Raw genomic sequence first — 22,471 nt, 5'->3', positions numbered from 1 at the left:
TCTACTATAACTCTGTAAATAGTCTCAGTGCTCTACTGCTTCAAACTTAAAAATGCTAATGTTGTTAATTTTTTTATGTAAATTTGTGGAAGTTAAAATTTGAACCTACAAATGTTAATTTTTTTATTTCTATGGAAGTTTGTGGAGCTTTTCTTCCCGGATCTGCGCTGAAAAAAAGGCTATCAGCTCAGATGGACTAACTCTGTCAACCAATATAAAAAATACATAAATAAATATAGATTATGTTAAGCTTTGCGTGCACTCCACAAAATGTGTATGTGACACTTACTAGCTTTGTGCCTACCATGAATGTCAGTAATCATGGGTTCAAAGAGCTACTGGCTGTCCAGTGTCTAGTTATTCACCATTGGTTACCTTGGATAGCTCTGTCGAGTGAAAGCTGGGCATAAACCATTGAACCTGCCAAACAATGAGAATTGCTACACAATGTTGGTTCACTCACAGGACACAGCTTGAAAGTAGATGACATGATGGTAAGGAGGAGGCTGGACATCCAATCTATCCAGAAGACCAGATGAAATTGCAGTGCAGCTAAGCTGCTTTGCTTGGGATACAGAGTCTATTACTCAGAAAGGGGTCAGGATGGAAATGGTGTTGAAATGTTGGTGAGAGAAAGTCATCAGAAGGCAATGGGTGACATCAACAGAATTAGTGACAGACTCATGGCAATCAGACTCCAGTGTAATGACAGGGGAGTATTCATAACCTCAGCCTATGACCCACAGCAGGGTTGTGACACTGATGAAAAGAATTAATACTTGTGCTGGTGTACAACAAACAGGACATCCACAACTGAGAGCAGTACAGAGGCATTAATATCCTGTCACAGTGCATGTAAGTTATCGGGGAGGGTCACTGAAAAACTATATATATATATATATATATATATATATATATATATATATATATATATATATATATATATATATATTTATATATGACACACATACACAAATACATACAGACACACACATATACACACAGTGTATATGTGTGTGTAGATATATATATATATATATATATATATATATATACACACACACACACACACACACACACACACACACACACATACACACTCACACACACACACACATATATATATATATATATATATATATATATATATATATACACACACACACACACACACACACACACACACACACATATATATATATATATATATATATATATATATATATATGTATATCTATATCTATCTATCTATATCTATATATATATATATATATATATATATATATATATATATATAGATATGTTCAGTGCCAACTTTACCCCTCTCCCGGCCCAAGGGCCCTATCACAATACCAGAGGAAAGCCTGGTACCAACCATTTCTGCAGAACAGGCAGAAGGTACGGTGTCCAAAGCCAAGAATACAACATCCATGGGACCTGATAGTATCCCTGGCTGCATCCTACATGAGCTACAAAATGAACTAGCACCACATCTGTGTGCCCTGTTCAATCACAGACTTACCTCAGGCTATGTCCCTAACAAATGGTGCACTGCTACAGTCATCCCGCTCCATAAAGGGGGAGCAACTACAGACCCTGGGAACTATCACCCCATTAGCCTGATGAGTCCGGTATACAAAGCTATGGAGCGCGTCATCATGGACCTGCTTAACAAAGATATAGGCAATCTCCAAACTCTTGACTCCACACAGTTTGGCTTTGTCAAAGGGAGATCTTGCCTGCTGAACCTGTTTGACTTCTTCGAGGCAGTCACCAAGGCTGTGGATGACAGCCCACCTTGAGCTGGCCAAGGCCTTTGATATCATTGCCCGCTTAAGTATCATTGATAAACTCACCAAACTAGGCATCAATCCTTACATCAATAGGTGGGTTGCAAACTGGCTCACAGACAGGACACACAGAGTGAAAGTTGCAGCTTCCAAGTCAGACTGTTGACCACTCATGAGTGGAGTCCTACATGGCTCAGTCCTGGACCCTCTCCTGTTTAGCATCTACTTAGAATTTCAGGCCAACACAGAAGGACTTTGGCTGACGAAATCCACTCATGACTGCATGCTAGGAGTCATTATCAACTCCCCAAGTGATGCAGACATCCTACAAAAAGGCCTCTCTGAGACCAGTAACTGGTGTCGGAACCATGGCCTCAAGCTTAATGCCAAAAAATGCATTATCATCCCCTTTGGAAAAAAATCAGTTCCCACGAATTGCCACATTGATGGGATCCCACTGAACACTGAAGGGGCCATAAGAGATCTGGGCATCCAGGTCGAAAGCCACCTTACCTTCGACCACACCACTGCCACTGTGATCAGAAAGTCCTTCTACATTGCACATCTTATAACCTAAGGTTTCACATCCAGGAAGAAAGAGGTCACATCCCTCTATACTCATCCCTCATTAGACCAATCATCGAATATAATGCCCTGTTTGGCGTGTACCTGACCAGACACCTACAACAGCTGGAGAGGCCATAAAAGTACCTCACAAACAGGATCCTAGGCTTTAAACACATGTCCTACAGGGACAGACTCAAGAAACATCAGCTGTTCTCAGTCTCTTATGTACTTAGAGGTGATCTCTGCTTGACTTACAAAGGCATATCTGACCCAGCCCTACTTGAAATGCTGCACCTAAAGAAATCCCAATCCCCCATGTCCCATGCTCCAGAGATCACAACCTCATTACCACAATTAACACAACATGCTGGAGGGACAGGTTCATCTCCCAAAGACTGCCCATACTCTGGAATAGGCTTCCCATTCATGTCAAGCAGAGCACCTCGCTGGCCCTTTTCAACAGAAATCTTGACGAGTGGATGGGTAACAGAAAGCTCACTCCAAAGATCACTCCAGTTACCCTACTGGATAGAGGCACTGTGAACTAACATCAGGTGGCATGGTGCCGGGGCAATTTTTTTGGGGCTAGGCTTGTAAGGGCTCCAAGGCCATTAGCCTAGTAGACACTAATGAACCTGTGTGTGTGTGTGTGTGTGTGTGTGTGTGTGTGTGTGTGTGTGTGTGTGTGTGTATCTGTACATCTATATCTGTATATCTACATATTTATATATATATATATATATATATATATATAGATATAGATCTATATCTATATCTATCTACATTTATCTCTCTCTCTATATATATATATATATATATATATAAATATATATATATATATATATATATATATATATATATATATATATATATATTTATATATATATATATATATATATATATATATATATATATATATATATATATGGGTCTACCTGAAAACACCGATGTGCCAAAACACAGACAATGAGATAACCAACACCATAAAACCGACAGTTCAAAAGCACGAAACTTCACATGCCCAACAAACCACAATCCCGACAATCAACAAAACAAAACAAATACCTTTTTCGAAAAACACACACACAACACAAGCACACCAAAAACCTTACAAACCTACACTAAACCTTACATACACAACTATATATGCACTAACCTTAACCCAAACCCTAACCCTAAGGTCTGTCACTGTCGCACACTCACTTAACCCGTGCCCTAACCCTAACTCACTTAACCCGCCCCTAACCCTAAAGTCTGTCACTATTGCACACTTACCTTACCCGCACCCTAACCCTAACTCACTTAACCCAGCCCTAACCCTAAAGTCTGTCACTATCGCACACTTACCTTAACATGTCGGTGTTCTCAGTGTCGGGCTTTTCAACTATCGGTCATCTCCGTTGTCAATCTTCTGGTGTTGGTGTTCTCGTCGTCGGTGTTTTGGCGTGTCGGTGTTTTCAGGTAGACATATATATATATATATATATATATATATATATATATATATATTCACACACACACACACACACACATAGATATACACATAGACACACGTATACGTATGCATAAGCGTGTACATATAGATATATATATATATATATATATATATATATATATATATACATATATAGATAGATAGATATATATATATATATATATATATATATATATATATATATATATATATATATCGCAATCTACATCTGTAGCTCTATCAAGGCCATTTTGCACAGGAACATCACACTTAGTAGGATTATACCCAGACTTTAAATGATATGTACCTCAGGGAAGGGCCATGGCTTCATCAAAATAAAGGGTGCAAAATGCAAAGTTTTGGATTTAAACAAATTAGCTGTAGTTTCAAAGTACAGTCAAGCCAACAAATGCACAAAATGCCCTTGGCAACAACACTGCATAAAGACAGAACATTGCAAGACTTTCTCTAATGTTAAAGACAGATCAGTTATGCAAATAAGACACCTTTCATATGTCTTAGCAGCTGGAAGTGGCTAACTTGTGAAGCCAGATGAACAACAAAGACTCTGACTCTCAGAAGAGGAAGGAGCAAGCTGAGCTAACAGGTATCATGCTGAGGAGATTAATTCACTATGCAGACATCATGACTCTTCATTCTAACTTCAATCGCCTGTTCAGCCAGCAAAAGATGAAGGAGGTGTTATGCACATTCATGGCAACTCTAAGTCAGACAACAGCTTAGCATATTCACAGGAATCCAAACAATAACATCAGAAAAGACATTCGAACTATCACTTGAGGAAACAATTTTTTAAACTAAAGATACACATTAATATTCAAATCATGCATGATTCACAATACAGTTACATCTGAGCATGGACAGGACTTCAGAAAGTAGCTCCAAGCAAATGTACATCCTTATTTATGCAGTCTCTCTTCCACTAGCCTACACAATAGCCATGCTTTCCACATGGACACGTGAGTCCATATCAACATCTTGTTAGAGGAGGACATCTTTCACCTTAACATAATGGAATTAATAGATATCACAGCTGAGATCAGTACCATCTTGTACCATCAGACTATCAGTTGCTGTTTTCTTAAAATGTGTACCATACCAACAAACTCAAAAGTGGAAGAAGGGGCAAGAGATTGTGTTATGAGAGGCTCTTTAACTGTGTCAAGTCAGTGCTTTAAGAAAAAAGGTCCAAAACTGATCTCCAGGCAGTTAGACTTTTTTGGCTTCAGAAACATTCTTTCCCTCTCAGTGAAAGGAACTATTCATATAATCCCCTCCCAATGAAGCATGTGTTGCAGGACAGGAGGAAAGACAGAGGTCAGGTCTCTGGATATGGAATAATGTCCTGTATAAGTCTGATCTCTTTCCATTGGGTCAGTCTTAGAATAACCTGTTGACAAAGAGACAGAAATGGAGAATCTGACTTTAAGGAAGTGCAAGAGAATGCCAGGGAGGGAAGTGGCAGAATGCCCTTTACATACTCATTCTGATGTTGTTGTCTCTCCCTTGTCAGGGGTTCCTGTGTTCCTTTCTAATATCTCCCCACAATTCTTTTCAAATGTCTGCTTATCAGCATGCTACCAAGATGTTTTTTTTTTTAGTTTTGTTTCTGGATGCATTTGGACAAAGGAGCAAAATAACCCGTGGAAATTTTGAACCGAGAGAGTTAATCCTCGCATCACATTTTTGATAAAATTGCCAGCAGTGGGACCAAAATTCAATTCCCAAAGGTAACATTAAAATGTAATTTTTACATCCCCTATGAGGCTCTGAAAATGAAGCCAGGCAAATCTCCTCAACATAGTATAAGCTGGAGCAAGCACACTACACTGACTCCAGGTGTTGTCCAAAGAGGTTTCCTGTCAGCCCTGCCAGACACTATCACTCTCTATCACACCACCCATGCTAAACTCACAAATACCAAAAACATACCTGTGAACCCTGTTGCTTTGCACATCTCTCCACAAGACACTGATTCAACATATGCTGGTGATGTCAGCTCTGGGCACCTCACAGTCAATGTATTTAGGAGGGTTGGTCTCATCCCTGCCATGCTACATCATTCTCTTTTACACAACCCATGCTAAACACACGCACATGCACACAATGTACAGGTGATCCATGTTGCATTGCCCACCTCTCCACAAAAAATGCTGCAACAGCTGTGGGGCACCCAAGCTGCGGCTGATATCCGTTCAGGGCACCTAACAGTTGTTGCGGCAAGCCCACTGTGCTGACATTTGACAGTATCCCAAATTCATGGATAAAAGAATGCTTCAAATGTATGAGATTCACCCTACACTGATCAATTACATTACAGCAACCATGAGCAGTAGCAAACCATTTTGCAGTTAAGCCATGGTAAAGGAGAAATTGTAATTCCAGGGATAAAGATTCAAAGGGAAATATTGCAGGGTGACTGTCTGTCACAGCTGCTCTTTTTGTCTTGCCCTTAACCCATTAAGCTGTCTCCTTGACAGATTAGGTCATGGCTACAATTTGGCTTCCAGAAAACAACAAAGTGTAAAGACTTCTCATCTTCTGTTTTGCAGATGATTTAAATCTGAATAGTTTATCAGATGAGGAACACAACTACAAGCAGTGAAAACATTTTAAGATGATGTAATAATGCCATTTGGTCTTGATTAATGTGCAAATGCAATCTTTAAAGCGGGAAACCTACAGGACCAAGCAAGCATCAGTTTGGGACAGGAATGTGATATAAAAGAACTCGAGCAAGAGGGGAGTGTATAAATATTTAGGAAATGATGAAGGATCCACAAAAAACATGAACAAATGTGAATAAAACTTGGTAAGGAATATTTTAGAAGACTTAAATTAATCCTGAAAACAGCACTGACATCTAGGAGCAAAGCTATAAACCAATTTGCTCTTCCTGTCCTAACTTACAGTTTTGAAGTGACTGACTGGCCACAGAAGGTGTTTGATCAGTTGCACAGGAAAACAAGAAGGATGCTTCATGCTCATCAAATGCTTTATAAACATCAGTGTACACTGTATACAAAGACTTTATATTCCCCATTTGGCAGGAGGTATGGGCCTCTTCAAAATTGATTACTTGTACAGATCTGCAATCGTGGGACTGCATACATATCTGCTGACCTCAAAAGATCAAAGCATAGTGACAAGTTTTGAAACATGAGGAGAATAAGTCTAAGATGACTTCTCTACTTATAGGTGTCAAGTGGGAATGGAAATCAAACCAGAAGTAGATAATCAGATATCAAATAAGTGTGCCAAAAAGCAAAATAAAGATTATAAGATGAAAGATCAGATGAGAAGGCAAGAACTGTGAAAAATGCATAAATACAGTTGCAAGTATAGAAAAATCTTGGAACAACCTCATGCTGATCAAGATCGAACACAGAAATGGTTAAGGAGAGGTGAATTTAAATCAAAAGCTGAAAGGTTAATATTGGCGGCCCAAGACAGTGGACTGTGTATACACTGGTTTACAAACTCCATTGAATATGTGGGAGAAAACAAATATATGTTTTGTAAAACATGATTGGAAACATTTGCACATCTTGTTGTTGGTTGTGATAAACTAATGGCAGAAGGACTGTATACTGAAAGGCATAATAATGTGGAAGGCTGTTGCATTGGGGATTATGCAATAAGTATAATATTGTAGCAGCTGAAAAACACTGGAAACATGAGCCTCAAAGCATTTTAGAAAATTAAGTTTATATCACATGCGATCACTCCTTACCAACAGTTCAAAAATAGATAAGAGAAAACCAGCTATAGCAGTCCATGAAAAGAAGACAAAAGTAGCATTGATCAATCAAATTGCTACACCCAGTGACTACAGTGTCTTACATACATTGAGACACAATGTTATAAAATACCAGGGTTTGCAAGCAGAAATGAGGGCAATGTGGAAGAAGGATACCCAAACAGTTCCAATAGTAGTATGACTAACGGGTCTTATAAAAACAAAATTTTCAGTCAAACTTACATATGTTACCAATAATTGTAACTACATATGAACTGCAGGAGTAATCATTACTGGACACATTATGGGTGCTAAGAAGAGCACTTCTGGCTAACAACAAAAACTGAAAAAATACTAATTACATGAACTTTAATCATAATAAAAATACTAATTACATGAACTTTAATCATACTAAAAATACTAATTACATGAACTTTAATCATACTAAAATACTAATTACATGAACTTTAATCATACTAAAAATACTAATTACATGAACTTTAATCATACTTTGACTTAAGAATGGATTCCTGTCATGGAATTAGAAACCCAAAAGACTTGGAGAAATTAAAAAAGATAGAACTATCCAAATGGAGAGAGAAGATTAGCAAGCAAAGGAAAGTAGTATTGCTGGAACTGAATTAATTCTTAAGACTTGGTGAGTACCATCATGAGGTGGACCTTGTTTTTACAAAAAAGCTGAACAAAGAAAATGCAAACTGCAGATAAAAGTTAGCTCCAAACACAGTATGAAGCACCAACACCAAAGAAAATAATGGTCTGGCTAAGAAGGCAGAGGCCAGCATATTAAATAAAGCAACTTTAATAAAATAAAATAAAAAAAAACACTAAAACAGATTAGCACTGTCATGTTAAAGATGCTTCTTTAGAGCTAACTCTCGAGATACAAAATAACAATTTAAAAAACAAGTTAACCATTTGAGTTGCAACAACCAACAGGATCCGAGCAATCAAATCACTCCCTGGAATGTCAATGTAGCAATCACCGAGCTCTCAGTGCAGGTGTTACAGGTACTGCACCATTCAGACCAGGTGCATTACTGGCTTGCAGCATTACAATCCATTTCATTTCTGCAAGCTCAGTTATATGAACAAATACTGCCACCTCTATAAATTATAGTGAACGATTGCAAAACCATAAATGAAAAAACTGGATGGCAAAAAATATGTTTAGTAAGAGGATTTGAATGATTGCCAATGCATATGTCACTAAGATGTGTTAAAATTCTCTCCTTAAACAGTCTGTTTGTCTTGCCCACATAAAAGGGGGGGGGGGGTCAACATCTGCAAACTGCTATATATACTAAGCTGAAATTGTGTCAGTACCCGTAACAGGATGTACAAATGTTTTCAAAATTACAAGCTTTGCAGGAATAGCAAGGAAATGTTCCTATCCTGTTAAATCTCACATTTTTCCCTTTAGGTCCATAGCACAGCTGTCTTTTTAATATGCATTGGCAATCAGTTGAATGTCCTTACTAAATATATTTCTTGCAATCCAAGGTATGTTTTGTCATTTATGGCCTTGCAATTGGTCACTATAAGTTCTAGAAGTAGCAGTATTTTTCATATGACTGAGTTTGCAGAAATGAAATGGATTGCAACTTTGCAAGCTAATAAGACACTTAGTCTCAATGGTGCCATGCCTTTAAACATTGTACTGAGAGCTCAGAGACTGCTACGTTTACATTCCAAGGATACTCTTGATTGGTTGGATCCTGTTGGTTGCTGTAATTTATTGGTTACTTTGTTTTTCAAATTTTTTTTTTATCTCTAGAGTTAGATCTGTAGAAGTGCCTTGAGCGTGAAAGCAATTATCTGTTTTATTGTTTTTCATTTTATTAAAGTGACTTTATTTAATATGTGGCATCTGCTTTGTTAGTCAGACCTTTATTTTTCTTTGGTGACACTGATATATATATATATATATATATATATATATATATATATATGTATATATATATATACATATATATATATATATATATATATATATAGACTGTATTTTATATGGGATTTATCATGGAGAAAAGTAGGTTCACAAATAAAAAAGACAGCTTGATACACAAGTCAATCCATCATCAACTCCTTTTTCCCATTTTACACATGGAGTTGGGGTTTCAGTTTAACAGTGAAAATCATCTTGAGCAAAGGTTTACACTGCCGGGGGGCTAGCATCGCCATGGTAGTTCATCCGTATCACTCACACACCTAAGGCCGATTTAGAGTGTCCAGTCCACCTGATACATGTTGTTGGAATGTGGTAGGAAATCGGAGCACCTGGAGGAAATCCACTCGACCGCAGGGAGGACATGCAGACTGCACAAAGAAGGCACACCAGCCAAGAATCAAATTAGAGAGCCTCTTGATGTGAGGTGATAACGCTAACCACTACACAAGTCCCAGGATAAAAACATGCCCAGTCCTGCTAGGTGAACTGGTACCAGGACTGGAAAAAAATGACAGTGTAGAAACTTCAAGACACAGAAACATTTCTACAATGGGGATAGGTCAGGCTTAGGGAGAGGATGACCCCACTGTTGTAGAAGGAAGTAGTACTCCACAAAAAAAAACACAGAAACTGACAGCCAAAACAGAGACAAAGATGATAGAGTGGGCTATTGAGGATACAAAAGAAATTATGTATTGTTACTATTGTGCAAGAAGCCCAGAATTTCCTGACATAACTTATACAAAAAGATTAACAGAGAAGTTAGAGGATAGAAAAACACTTACACAAAAAAAAAACTGTCAGAAGCTTCAAGTAAAAATTTGTTTTCACTAATACAAAAGATTTATGAAAAACGTTATATAGACCAAGAAACCTTGGGCCTTTTGGAAAAAGAAGTGAACGAGGAAGTGCAAAGATATGAATGACAAAATCTAGAGATTTTTGAAAGGTATACAAGTAAAATATGGAGATGGGAAAGAAAATGTGATCTGATATGGAGCGATATTTATGCAAAGAAGAAAGCCAAATTAATCAGTACAAAAAAGTTCCAAAGATATTTGAAGAGAAATACAGGCAAAGTCACAAAATTTTCACAATATAAACAAATAATATCACAAAGGCCACACTTCTCAACTGTCCACATTTTCAAAGAATGTCTGGATTTTTGTCACATTTTTGGTCTTTCTCATAAAAATAGTTTTTTTTTCTGGCAAATCATTAACAAATCATGGAGGACTGAAGTTAAATATTTACATTTCAGATTTCATACCCTTCAGAAAATTCATGCTAATACAAGACCTATAATTCTATCAACTTTCTATGTTTGTAAAAACAATAATTAAAAATAGCCCATATTTTGGGCCTTTCTCCCCCTGTTATTTAATGTTTTGCCCAGATTTCTTGCTCTAATAGGCTGCAAGGTATGACAAAGGGGGAATGGGAAATAGAGGATTAGTAAAGCTGAAGTTAAATAAATAGAAGCTGAAGTTATAGAATACCATGAAGTGAAGGATTTAGTATAGAAAGTCTAACACATGTTATATCACAGCATAATGGAACAATAAGTTTCCCAAGTAAGGAGATAGGAGGAGCAGGAGACATCTGAAGAAGAAATATGGACCTGGGAATGAAAAAGATTTAATATAATTCAATATTTATGCAAATGAGAAAGCAAAACTAATCTAGACAATACAATGAAGCAACAAAGATGTTTGAAGAGAAATACAAGCAAAGACAGTTGAATATGGAAAATTTTACAATACCAAAAAACAAAGGGTGAAGTAAAAAAGAGGATTAGTAATGGAGAAGTTAAAAAAATAGAAACTGAAGTTATGGATTACCCAAGAAGTGAAGGATTTAATGTAGAAAATCTAACTCTGATAACATCACAGCATGACAATGAGTTCCCAAATTTAGGAGGAACCACTGGAACAGGAAGCATCTGATCAGTTGCCATATGAAGATACTTTGGAGGCTTCAGCAGGAAACGCACAGCAACGGAAGGAACAGGAGACTGTGGCAACTCTGATGCAGTCAAAGAGCAACAGATGACACAGGATAAAACTGAAGAAAATATGGCACAGGAAGATGCTCTGGAACTTTCTATAAAATGCCCACAGGAAACAGAAAACAAAGAAAGTGCTCTTAGTTTAGAAGAAAATGATCTATGTGATCAATTGCTTGATTTAACAGACATGGATAGACATATTCAGATTAATGAAAGAAATATATTATAAATGAACACAGTAATAAAGACTATTAACAGGAATTCATGTGATTACTTATGCGGTGGTGCAGCAGTAGTGTTGTTGCCTCACAGCAAGAAGTTCTCCCGTTCAATTCTCGTCTTTGGTTGGGAGTGCCTTCTGTGTGGAGTCTGCATGTCCTCCCCATGGTCAAGTGGGCGTTCAAAAGACATGTGTTGAATGAGTGTGCCTTTGTTGAAGGTTGGGCGTTGGGCTGGCAACTCGACACCATAAAAAAAAAAAACAACTGCCAATCATTAGTGGACCGGAGTTCTGCTGTGGCGACCCCTAACCGGGAAAAGCCGAAAGACAGACAACAACAACAACAGAAATTCATGTGATACAGCAGAAGTAAATAGGATATATTACTATGCAGCTAAATTAATAACAGATAAAGTCTTAACCACAAAAACACAGGGCAGTAAGAGAAAGGAAGGGGAGAAATCAAATGCCATCATGGAAGGAACAAATAGAGAAAACCATAAAGCAATTAAGACAAAAAGTGTCACTGTTGAACAGAAGAGGGAATAGATCAACAAAAATGCTCAGAAAGATAGACGTGATAAAAGAAATGTGCAGTATCAGAACAGATGAGGATATATTGTGCACTGTCACAAATAGTAAACTAAAAATGTCAGCACAGGCAGAAAAACTTCAAAGATATGCAGATAAATATAATCAGCAACTTATTGATGACCCCAAAAGTTTTATAGAAAATTGAGAAACAAGACAAAATGAATAGAAACACCACTAAAAAAGAATAAATAGACACATTTTGGAGAAATATCTATGAAGATCCTCTGAAACATACCAAAGATGATGAACGGATTGAAGAAGCAAAAGAAAACATAAATTCAGATGTGCAAGAAAGATATGAACTGAATTTTGTAACATCCAGATAAATTGAAATAAAGTTACGAAAAGCTCCTGAGTGAAAAGCCCCAGGTCCAGATGCCGTACTTAACTTCTGGCTAACAGTATTAACATCTTTACATGAAGATTTAGCTATAAGTAAGTACTATTTATATGCACACCCTGAAGAGACCCAACCTGGTTAACATCAGGAAAAATGATATTCCTCCATAAGAGTGAACCTGCAAGTCTTCCTAAAAACTACATACCAATTACATGCCTTCTAACAGTGTATAAAACATGCATTGAAAATGATGCCGACAGAGTTTATAGTCAAAAACTCAATAATTGCAATAGAACAAAAGGTTCCAAAAATGTCATATGGAACAAAGGATCATTTGTTGTTACATAAATTCATTATGGAAAATTATAAAAAGGGGAATAATCTAAGTATGGCATGGATAGACTAGAAAAAACATTTAACAGCATCTCACTTTAATAGATAAAACAGTGCTTACAAATGTATACAGCCTGCATTGACTGATCACATTACACTGGACATGAAACAATGCCACTGTTTCATGATCGGTGTAATGTGATCAATCAATGTAGGGTGTATACACTGGCCATGAAACAGCGGCAAACCACATTGCAGTTAATCCACGATAAAGAACAAATTATTTTCCTAGGGATAAAAAATCAAACGGGGATATTCAGGGTGATTCTTTGTCACCACTGCTCCTTTGTCTTGCCATTAACCCATTAAGCTGTCTACTTAACAGATTAGGTTATGGCTACAATTTGGCTTCTAGAAAACAACAAAGTGTAAAACTTGCACCTGGAGGAACAGTTATTTCTTTCTTTCTTTGAAATATGCAATTACCAGCAAACGTTTTCCCTTCAAAGGATGTTGGTGTCGACCTGGAGAGCAAAAGAAGGAGATGACAAAAAGCAGAGAACAAGTACCGATCCACAAACCAGACCACTGATAGTGACTCCTATTAATGTGGACAATTAGACAACTACTGTTAATACATGAGTTCTGCCAGGTTCTGCCAGACATCCAGTTTTCTTTTCAGCTGCTCACAGAGGTATTAATTCTGAGATCTTTAAGTTTGTGTGCAATCAGTGTATGTATGAGATGGTGTTAAATGCTTTGGGCAGATACTGGCTAGCTATGTGCCCCATCAGTCCACCATCTGGGGCAGCTGTGCCTACCCCAAACAAAATGACCTGCTGTATTAAGCATGACCTATCTTTAAAAGTCTATATTGACAAGTGCACACTTTCCATATTCAATGCAACAGTAGACCAGCTATTGGAAAATGAAATATTAATCTTTATAAATTGAATAAGGTGGCATTATTAGATGATAGAGTGGTGCAGCAGTTAGTGTTGTTGCCTCACAGCAAGAGGTTCTTCAGTTCTATTTTAGTCTGAGTGTTTTCTGTGCAGAGTCTGCATGTCCTCCCTATGTTCGCGTGGGTTTCCTCCAGGTCTTCCTGTTTTCTCCCACATTCCAAAGGCATGCATCTGGAGCATTTCTCCCCAGGCCTCCACTGAAAATGGGCTCTGTCCCCATCGAATTTTCCCGGTAAACAAATGTTAAATAAATGATTTTGCTATATCCCCCGAAACAAATAATGCAAGTAAAAGTCACATTTCATGGTACTGAAACAAAGATCTGCTGACTGTATACTCCACTAAATTAATTTGCAAAAGGTGCTGGCACTGCCTGAACTCTCTGTCCTTCCATAAGTACCAACTCCTGGATTAAGGGTGCATTAGTACTCCTTACAAATAAAATAAATGAATAAACATGCTGTTTGTATAGCTGAGCAGGGTTCTTGCCAAAGCACAAGCACTTCATTATAAAAGTCACCTGATTTGTGTGACAACCTTGTTCTCAGAAATATTAATTTCTTTGGTGTTTAGCCTGAACTATATCTGTCACGGAGTTGTGGCGAAATGGGGCACATCATTTAAGTCTTAAATGCCAGAATAGTTCAAATAAAAACATCAAAAGTGTTGTTTCATACAAGTCACATAAAAGTCACAAAAATAACGAAAAACTGCAATATCTCAGAATAATATCTGCAAAGTGAAAGTGCAAAATGTATGTGCTGACCAGTATGGGACAAATCAGCAGGGACAAGTTACAGGAATCAAACGGTGGTGTTGCAGAAATAGTAATTTTCTTTAATTGCATGCTAGCAGGCTATATTGTCAGGCATATAATTGTGCTTGTGCTCAAGGGGTTATGGAAAGTCAAACCCTGATCCCTAACACCAAGTAACAGGCAAGTAACAAGCACACAGCTAATAATGTCAAGTACTCAGGTCTCATTTTTATACACCGAACAACGTAATGGATAATTACCCTAGTAAACAAATGTAAATAAGTAAATAACAGCAATGATATGCAAGAATCAGTATGTTACTAGAGCACAGGAAGATAAGCTTAATGCATGTAGCATATTTTTTACATTACTTTCCTTTTATTCACCCATTTAAGCTTTTTAAGGACGTGCACAGCTGAGTCAATACAATGAAAATATTATAAAAATGTGTCAACATAAGAGATGTGTATGTGGGGCACATATTAAAGATTGTTGAAATAAAAAATAACATTTACTGTGCGCTGAAATGTTGACACTGTCCCTTTAACTTTCTTTTCTATTTTTTTTTTTTTTTTTACTTTACACTCTAAACAGCAAAACTGTTTAACGAGTGTAAAATAACTACATAACTGCTCGATCGCTCCCACTTTCCCAAGCATACATACACAAGCACACTTTAGCTCTCGTTCATGCAAGCATGCATGCACTCACACAAAAAGAAACAAATACACATGCAGAAACACACATGGACATACTTAATCTATCGTTTCCACATTTTTTTTTTTTACTTTTACACTCCCTAAACAGGAAAAACGCTGTTTAATGAGTGTAAAATAACTACTCACTCACTATCACTCTTCCCAAGCATACATGCACAAACACTTTAGCTCTCATTCGGGCAAGCATGCATACACTCACACACACAGACAGAAACATAAAAACACATGCACAAACACACACGGACATACTTAACTATCTTTTACACATTTTATTTTTTACTTTTACACTCTCTAAACAGCAAAACCACTGTTTAAGTAGTGAAAAATACTCGTACTCACATGTAGGCAGTCACACAAACAGGCCCACACGCTTCTATTTTTTCAATCTTAAATGTCAAAGTGTATCTTAGCCAATGTAAAATAATGGATAAGGTCTATTACATACAAAAAAAAACACTGCTAGCATAGCACTCGACGTGACAGATTTCCCCAGGATGACTAGATTTCTGCCTTATAGCTTCGGTCTGTACTCAAACAATATTGTTTACAATAAAAATAACTATTTGTGGGTTCTTATTCCCTGAGGAGGTCAGGTTAGGCATAGGATAGGGTGAAGTTCTGAATAACTATGACGGCTACAAGGAAACACAATTACTAGCTGCAAATTTAGCACATTATTATGCGATGGTTGCTGAAATAGCTAACTGCAACCAATCGCATTATAGATTTCTTAAAAAAACAATCTCAAAACGTTATTAGGAAATGGTGATACACCTACCTGTAGTAAAAGAAAAAAATCTTCACGCCAGAAAAAAAACTGGGTATGTTTGAAATCCCTCAACATAACAGATTTGTGCAGCAACTGCACTCAATACAGTAGTTCCTAAAGTCACTCGGCATCTCATTTTTATTGGCAAAAAATGAGGAAATGAAAACTTCCCATGCATAGGTAATGGTTGTGGGTGGTCCTTGGGCAAAAGGACTGGGGAAGCTAGTTTATGGGTGGTCCTTGGGCAGCAGCTGAGGAAAGGTGAAAAATAACACTGGGCATTATTATCAAATGGTTTGAGCGCCCATGTACTCTGTACAGCTGTGCAAGACTTTTTTCTGCTTAAAGATAACTGACAGTACCGGAGCTGTAAAAAGGGGTAATGAAAAACACAATCAAAATCACTTTTTAGCATAGCACAAGGGGTATGCTACAATGCTAGATTCAAAAGATGGGGGGAAAACACTTTGGAAATGGGATAGCAAGTCTAGCAGTATGTAGTGGCCAACAAATAGTGGGGTTTGCATCAGACAGGCTGTGACAGCCTACTGTACTGAATACCTAGTAATAACCTATGAAACTACAAAACTGTTACATAGCAGGCCACTTTCTAACATTTCTGGTCCTTCTTACAATATTATATTATATTATATTATATTATATTATATTATATTATATTATATTATATTATATTTAATAAACAAATGTACTGATCTAGTTGTGACCAAAGGCAGTTTTTAAAGTAGGAGAAATGTAGCCAGGTCAGTGTGGTGTAATTTCACTACACTTCTGTAGGGAGCAGAAGATGCAAAGCACACTGTACATTCTGTGAGAGTATAGATGGGACAGCTTGAGCATGCATCAGATATCTGACACGGTTACCACCCGTCCCATTGTCAGCAGAACAGTCATGGGTTCAGGTATGTCATCCCATTGCCCGCACTGTGAAGCAGTGGGACTTTAAAAGTCCTGTTTTTTTATTTGTGCCGAATTGCTGTGGAAAAGTCGAAAATACTTCCGTTCTTTCCATGGCAATTCGGTTACGTCGCCAATCCGGACCTGAAGCAGAGGTATTCCCTGTTAGGTCTGGGTGTTGTAAATCATACAGCAATTGGCTGCAACTCTTGAAAGGGGCAGGGATTCAACCAGGAAGAACCCTACAAAGGTCACGACTGTAGAGCAGGTTTTATTAGCAGTTCTACAGCCACTAATATTAGGACTTAGATTTTCTGTTTGATTCCAGCCAGCCAGCCAGCCATCAAGGAAGCCAGGAAGCTAGCCATCGATGAAGCCAGAAAGCTAGGAAGCCAGCCAGCCACTGAAGCAGGTAGGAAGCCTACTAGCTAGCCAGCCAGTCAGCCACTGAAGCAGGTAGGAAGCCTGCTAACCAGTCATTCAGCCAGCCACTGAAGCAGGCAGGAAGCCTGCTAGCCAGCCAGCCACTCCAGTAGGCAGAAAGCCTGCTAACCAGCCAGCCAGCCATTCCAGCAGGCAGGAAGCCAGCTAGCCCAGCAAAGACTGTGATAGTGGTAAGTACAATAGTCAATATTATTTTGTGGATCTAATTATTTAAAATGGGAATATTGTTTTATTTCGATTTAAGTTTTTAATGTTTAGAGGTAAATGGGGTGCACTACACAGTATTTAAATCTGTGCAGTGGTTATTTTGAGATTTCCTCCAAGTAGTAGTTTTTAAAGGTATAAAAATTGTGTGTGTGTTTGTATGTGTGTAATTATAATTGTTGTGGTTGTTTTGGGATGATTTGGAAGCATTCGTTTTAAAAGGCTGAAATGTGTGTATAGAATTTTTGTTTATTTCTGGTGGGGGCAGTCTTTACAGATAAATGTAGTGTGATATATTTCTGTTGTCGTGGCTTTTTCAGGGTACTTTCCATTTACAGACAGAAAATGTTCGAGGATAGTTTGCACTTTTTCATGTGGAAATGTGTGCAATTTAATGCTGTTTTCAAGAAGTTAACATATACTGCTTATTGGCACTTCTACAGCCACTAATATTAGGACTTAGATTTTCTGTTTGTTTCAAGCCAGGATTCCAGCCAGCCAGCCAGCCATCAAGGAAGCTAGTGTTAGTTCTTGCAAGTCAATGTGCATGTGTGTATAACTCTTTATTTTTTTGAGGGGGAATGTTCATAGGTAATGTAGTGCATTTATTATTCTAGTAGGTACATGTTACCAACTTGCCGTAGCTGTTTCAAGATAGTTTGCTTTTATAGTTGGAAATGTGTGCATTTTATTTTTTATGCTGTCTTTAATAAGGTTATACTGTCCTGCTTTGCTTATAATGTGAATATGGGCGTGCTGCTTTTACTTGGGCCTGTTTATTACATTGTTGTGCTGGGTAAATTATTTATTTATTATTTATTTTACATTTGTTGACCGGGCTAGTCTAGCTGGACATATATCCATTTTCAGTAGAGGCCCGGGGAGAAAAGCTCCAAAATACAGGCAGTAAGCAAACATTTACAATAAAAAAGACAATAGCAAGCAAATGTACATAATGATACAATGGTAAGCATGAGTAATACTAAAAGAGTAAAAGAGAAAAACAGAAACAGACTAGTCAACCCAAGATCATAATTAACAACTATAAATGAAACAGCTGGTTAAAAACAGAGATTTCAGGTATGCAGGAAAGAAAGTAAGAGTAATAAAAAGAGCTGATTAGGAAGCCCCTAAATAGCCTAAAGTAAAGATGAAAGAGAGAATAGGTAAAATGTATAGAGGATTCAAAATAAGGAAGTAGCTGGTATCAGTAAGTGTGCATTTAGAGGCAAGAAACAGGGGAGAGTGAGTGAAGTAAGAGTAAGGGGGTAGTGTTTTCAGTCAGGGTTAGCACAGGGACATAGCCAGTGGGTTTTTAGGTGCTCTTTGATATGTTTTTTAAAGAGGGATGTGGAGTCAAGGTTAGTTATTTCTTGAGGGAGTTGGTTCCAGATTTTCCCGACAGAATTTGAAAATAATGAGTCACCAGCTTTATTGCAAGATTTAGTTGAGGCTACTAGTAGTTTGTTAGCAGATCGGAGTGTGGCTAGGTTTTTATAAGGGGTAATTAGTTTTGTAAGGCTAGGGGTAGCATCTGGGTAGTAAAGGGACTTATGAATGATAGTTAGTTGTTGATAGAGTAAGTGGCTATTAAGTTCTAACCAATTAAGTTGTCTGAGCTTACTGTTAAAGGTTTATTTTTATTTCTCTTAATTGCTATATTTGGAGGTAAAAGGGGTCCATGGGATCTACAGTGCATTGTAGTTTATTTTAGCTGCTCTTGCAAGAAGTACTTTTAAAAGGTAAATGTTTACTTATTTTTCATTTTTCTATTTTTTGGATGGATGCATGTTCAGAAATCAATGCTATGTGTTTAGAATTGTGCTAAAACATGTCTTCATAGTTTCAGGATAGTTTGTTTTTATAAGTAAGAAAAAACAAAGAATAGCGAATGCAAACTGAAGCGATGAAACAAAATTTAATGAGCGCTTTCGGAAAAGGCAATGCTTCTCCTTCCTCAGATACAAATAATGGACTTTCACATGCTTTTATAATAGGACATCATATTAATTAATTAATTTAGACAATCATGTATTTCATTCATTAAAAGAGAAATGCATTAAAAATGGCTAATAAGCCAGTTATAATAAATAGTTTTTAGAATTACGTCTGACTATTGAACTAATCCAAACATTCAAAATTTATACATACTAATAAGGAAGTTGTAAAACTGTATGTAGCTAAGAAAAATTGTACACAATATAAAACTAAAAATTAGTAAAGAATATTCTAAAAACAGAATAATATACCTATGTATTTTATATATAATTGTTAAAACTTCACAGTTTAAAACAATAATATATTAATAATATATGCAATAAACTATGTAATCACTACCTCTTCAAGGCTAGAAATTTGAGAAAGCATTTAACTGAAACATATTCATTAAGGCCTGGGAATACATATGCTGCAGTTCTAATTTGCCAATACAGCTCTTCTATTTCTAATTTGATCTGCCATGGGCCACCTCTTTCATCCTGTACTACTTGTTTAAGAATAGTAAATTTAAACTGATGGTCCGGGTAATCGTGTGTATGCCTAGCTAATGCATTAGTCATATCATTCCTGCTAATTGCACATTGATGTTCATAAATACGTTGCCTTATCTTTCTTTCTGTCTTTCCAATATAAAAAGCGGAACATTCTTGGCAACAAGCAGAGTAGACAACTCCTTTAGTATTACAAGTATATCTACTCTGGACTTTGTAATATTTATCCCTAATTTTAAACTGGTATGCTGTGTTTAAATGTCTACATTGTTGACATGTTCCACATTTTATCATACCCTTGTTCTTCTGGGCTGGAAGTTTAGCAGGAAAGTGCAATAATGCTTTTAGGTTAGCCCCTCGTCTGAAGGTGATTTTTGGTTGATCATCTATCAATTTATATAGGGTACTATCTTCTTTAATTAAGGCCCAGTTTCTATGAAGAACTTCCCTAATGAAGGGATAGTCTAAACTATATGTACATAAAAGGCCACTAGTAAAACTTTTTGTTCTAATATTAGCAATAGTTCCTTGGTTAGTTGTAGGAATTAATTCATTAGATGAATTGCCACTAGACAATAAGGGTTTAAAATGTCCTATTTGTCTTTTAGTTATTACTTCTGCAGAGATATTAGAAAGTAGTGACTTAGGATACCCTCTATTGAGAAACATATTCTCCAGTACATGGCATTCCTCCAAATAATCAGCCTCATCTGAAATCATTCTAGCTGCCCTAACCATTTGTCCCTTAACCACTGCTCCTTTTTGATGGTAAGGGTGGCAGCTAGAAAAATGGAGGAATGAGTTAGAGTATGTTGGCTTTCTATAGATAGTGCTTTTAAACCTACCATTAAATAGATCTTTATGTAATTTTTCTTAGCTGCATACAGGTTTACAACTTCCTTATTAGTATGTATAAATTTTGAATGTTTGGATTAGTTCAATAGTCAGACGTAATTCTAAAAACTATTTATTATAACTGGCTTATTAGCCATTTTTAATGCATTTCTCTTTTAATGAATGAAATACATGATTGTCTAAATTAATTAATTAATATGATGTCCTATTATAAAAGCACGTGAAAGTCCATTATTTGTATCTGAGGAAGGAGAAGCATTGCCTTTTCCGAAAGCGCTCATTAAATTTTGTTTCATCGCTTCAGTTTGCATTCGCTATTCTTTGTTTTTTCTTGGTTTGTAATCGTTTTTTGGTTTAGTGTTTTTATAAGTAGCAAAGTTTGTATTTTGTTTTTAGTGATGTCTTCAATAAATTTATAATGTACTGCTTTCATTATAATGCGATTACAACCGGTGCTGCTGTCGGGCCTGTTGTTTATTATATCATTGTGCTGTGTAAATTAAAGCTATACGTTTATTTCTTTTTTCTTAATTGCTGTGTTCAAAGGTAAATCAGGTCTATGGTGTCCACTGTGCATTCTAATTCATTTTAGAGTGCCTTTTTAGTAAAGTGAAAATGTGTTTAACTTTATTTTTTGGAGGGGTGGGGGGCATATTCGGTAGTAAAAATAATGCATTCGGTTTTCTACAAGCTGTGTTAATGTCAAGTTTTCAATGGCCAAAATACCCCCCTACAGTATGTCATTTACTATTTTACCTTTTTAAATGGTTTGTAAGGTTAATTCTCTTCTGCTCCATTCCTCAGGTCTTTCATATGCCAACGTTTTGACAGTTTTCAGGTGCGAATGTTTTTCAAATCAGTTCTTTGGCAAGCCAGTGTTTCTAGCCAGTCTTCAGTGAATCTATATCAACTACTTTAGAAAGTGCTTCATTTTTTTATATGTCAATGTTTTGGCAGTTTTAGGCGCCAATGTTTTTCAAACCAGTTCTTTCAAATGTCAGTGTTTCTAGCCAGTTCTTTCAAATGCCAGTGTTTATTGCCAATTTTTTGCATGACAGTGTTTCTATCCATCCATCTACAACCACTTTTTCCCATTTTTGTACACAGGGTCATTAGGGCATCATTTAACAGTGACAATCATCTAGATCCAATGCTGGGTCTTCAGTGAATCTATATCAAAGAACAACTTTAGAAGCAGCTTCATGCTTCATATGCCAGTGTTTTATTGTCATTATCAGGTGCCAGTCTTTTTCAAACCAATAATTTTGTGTGCTAGTGTTTATTGCCAGTTCTTTC

This window comes from Protopterus annectens, chromosome 9.part0 (assembly GCF_019279795.1).
Source record: "Protopterus annectens isolate FY-2018-M chromosome 9.part0, PAN1.0, whole genome shotgun sequence".
Classification (NCBI taxonomy): domain Eukaryota; kingdom Metazoa; phylum Chordata; order Ceratodontiformes; family Protopteridae; genus Protopterus; species Protopterus annectens.
This window is presented reverse-complemented; position numbering follows the sequence as displayed.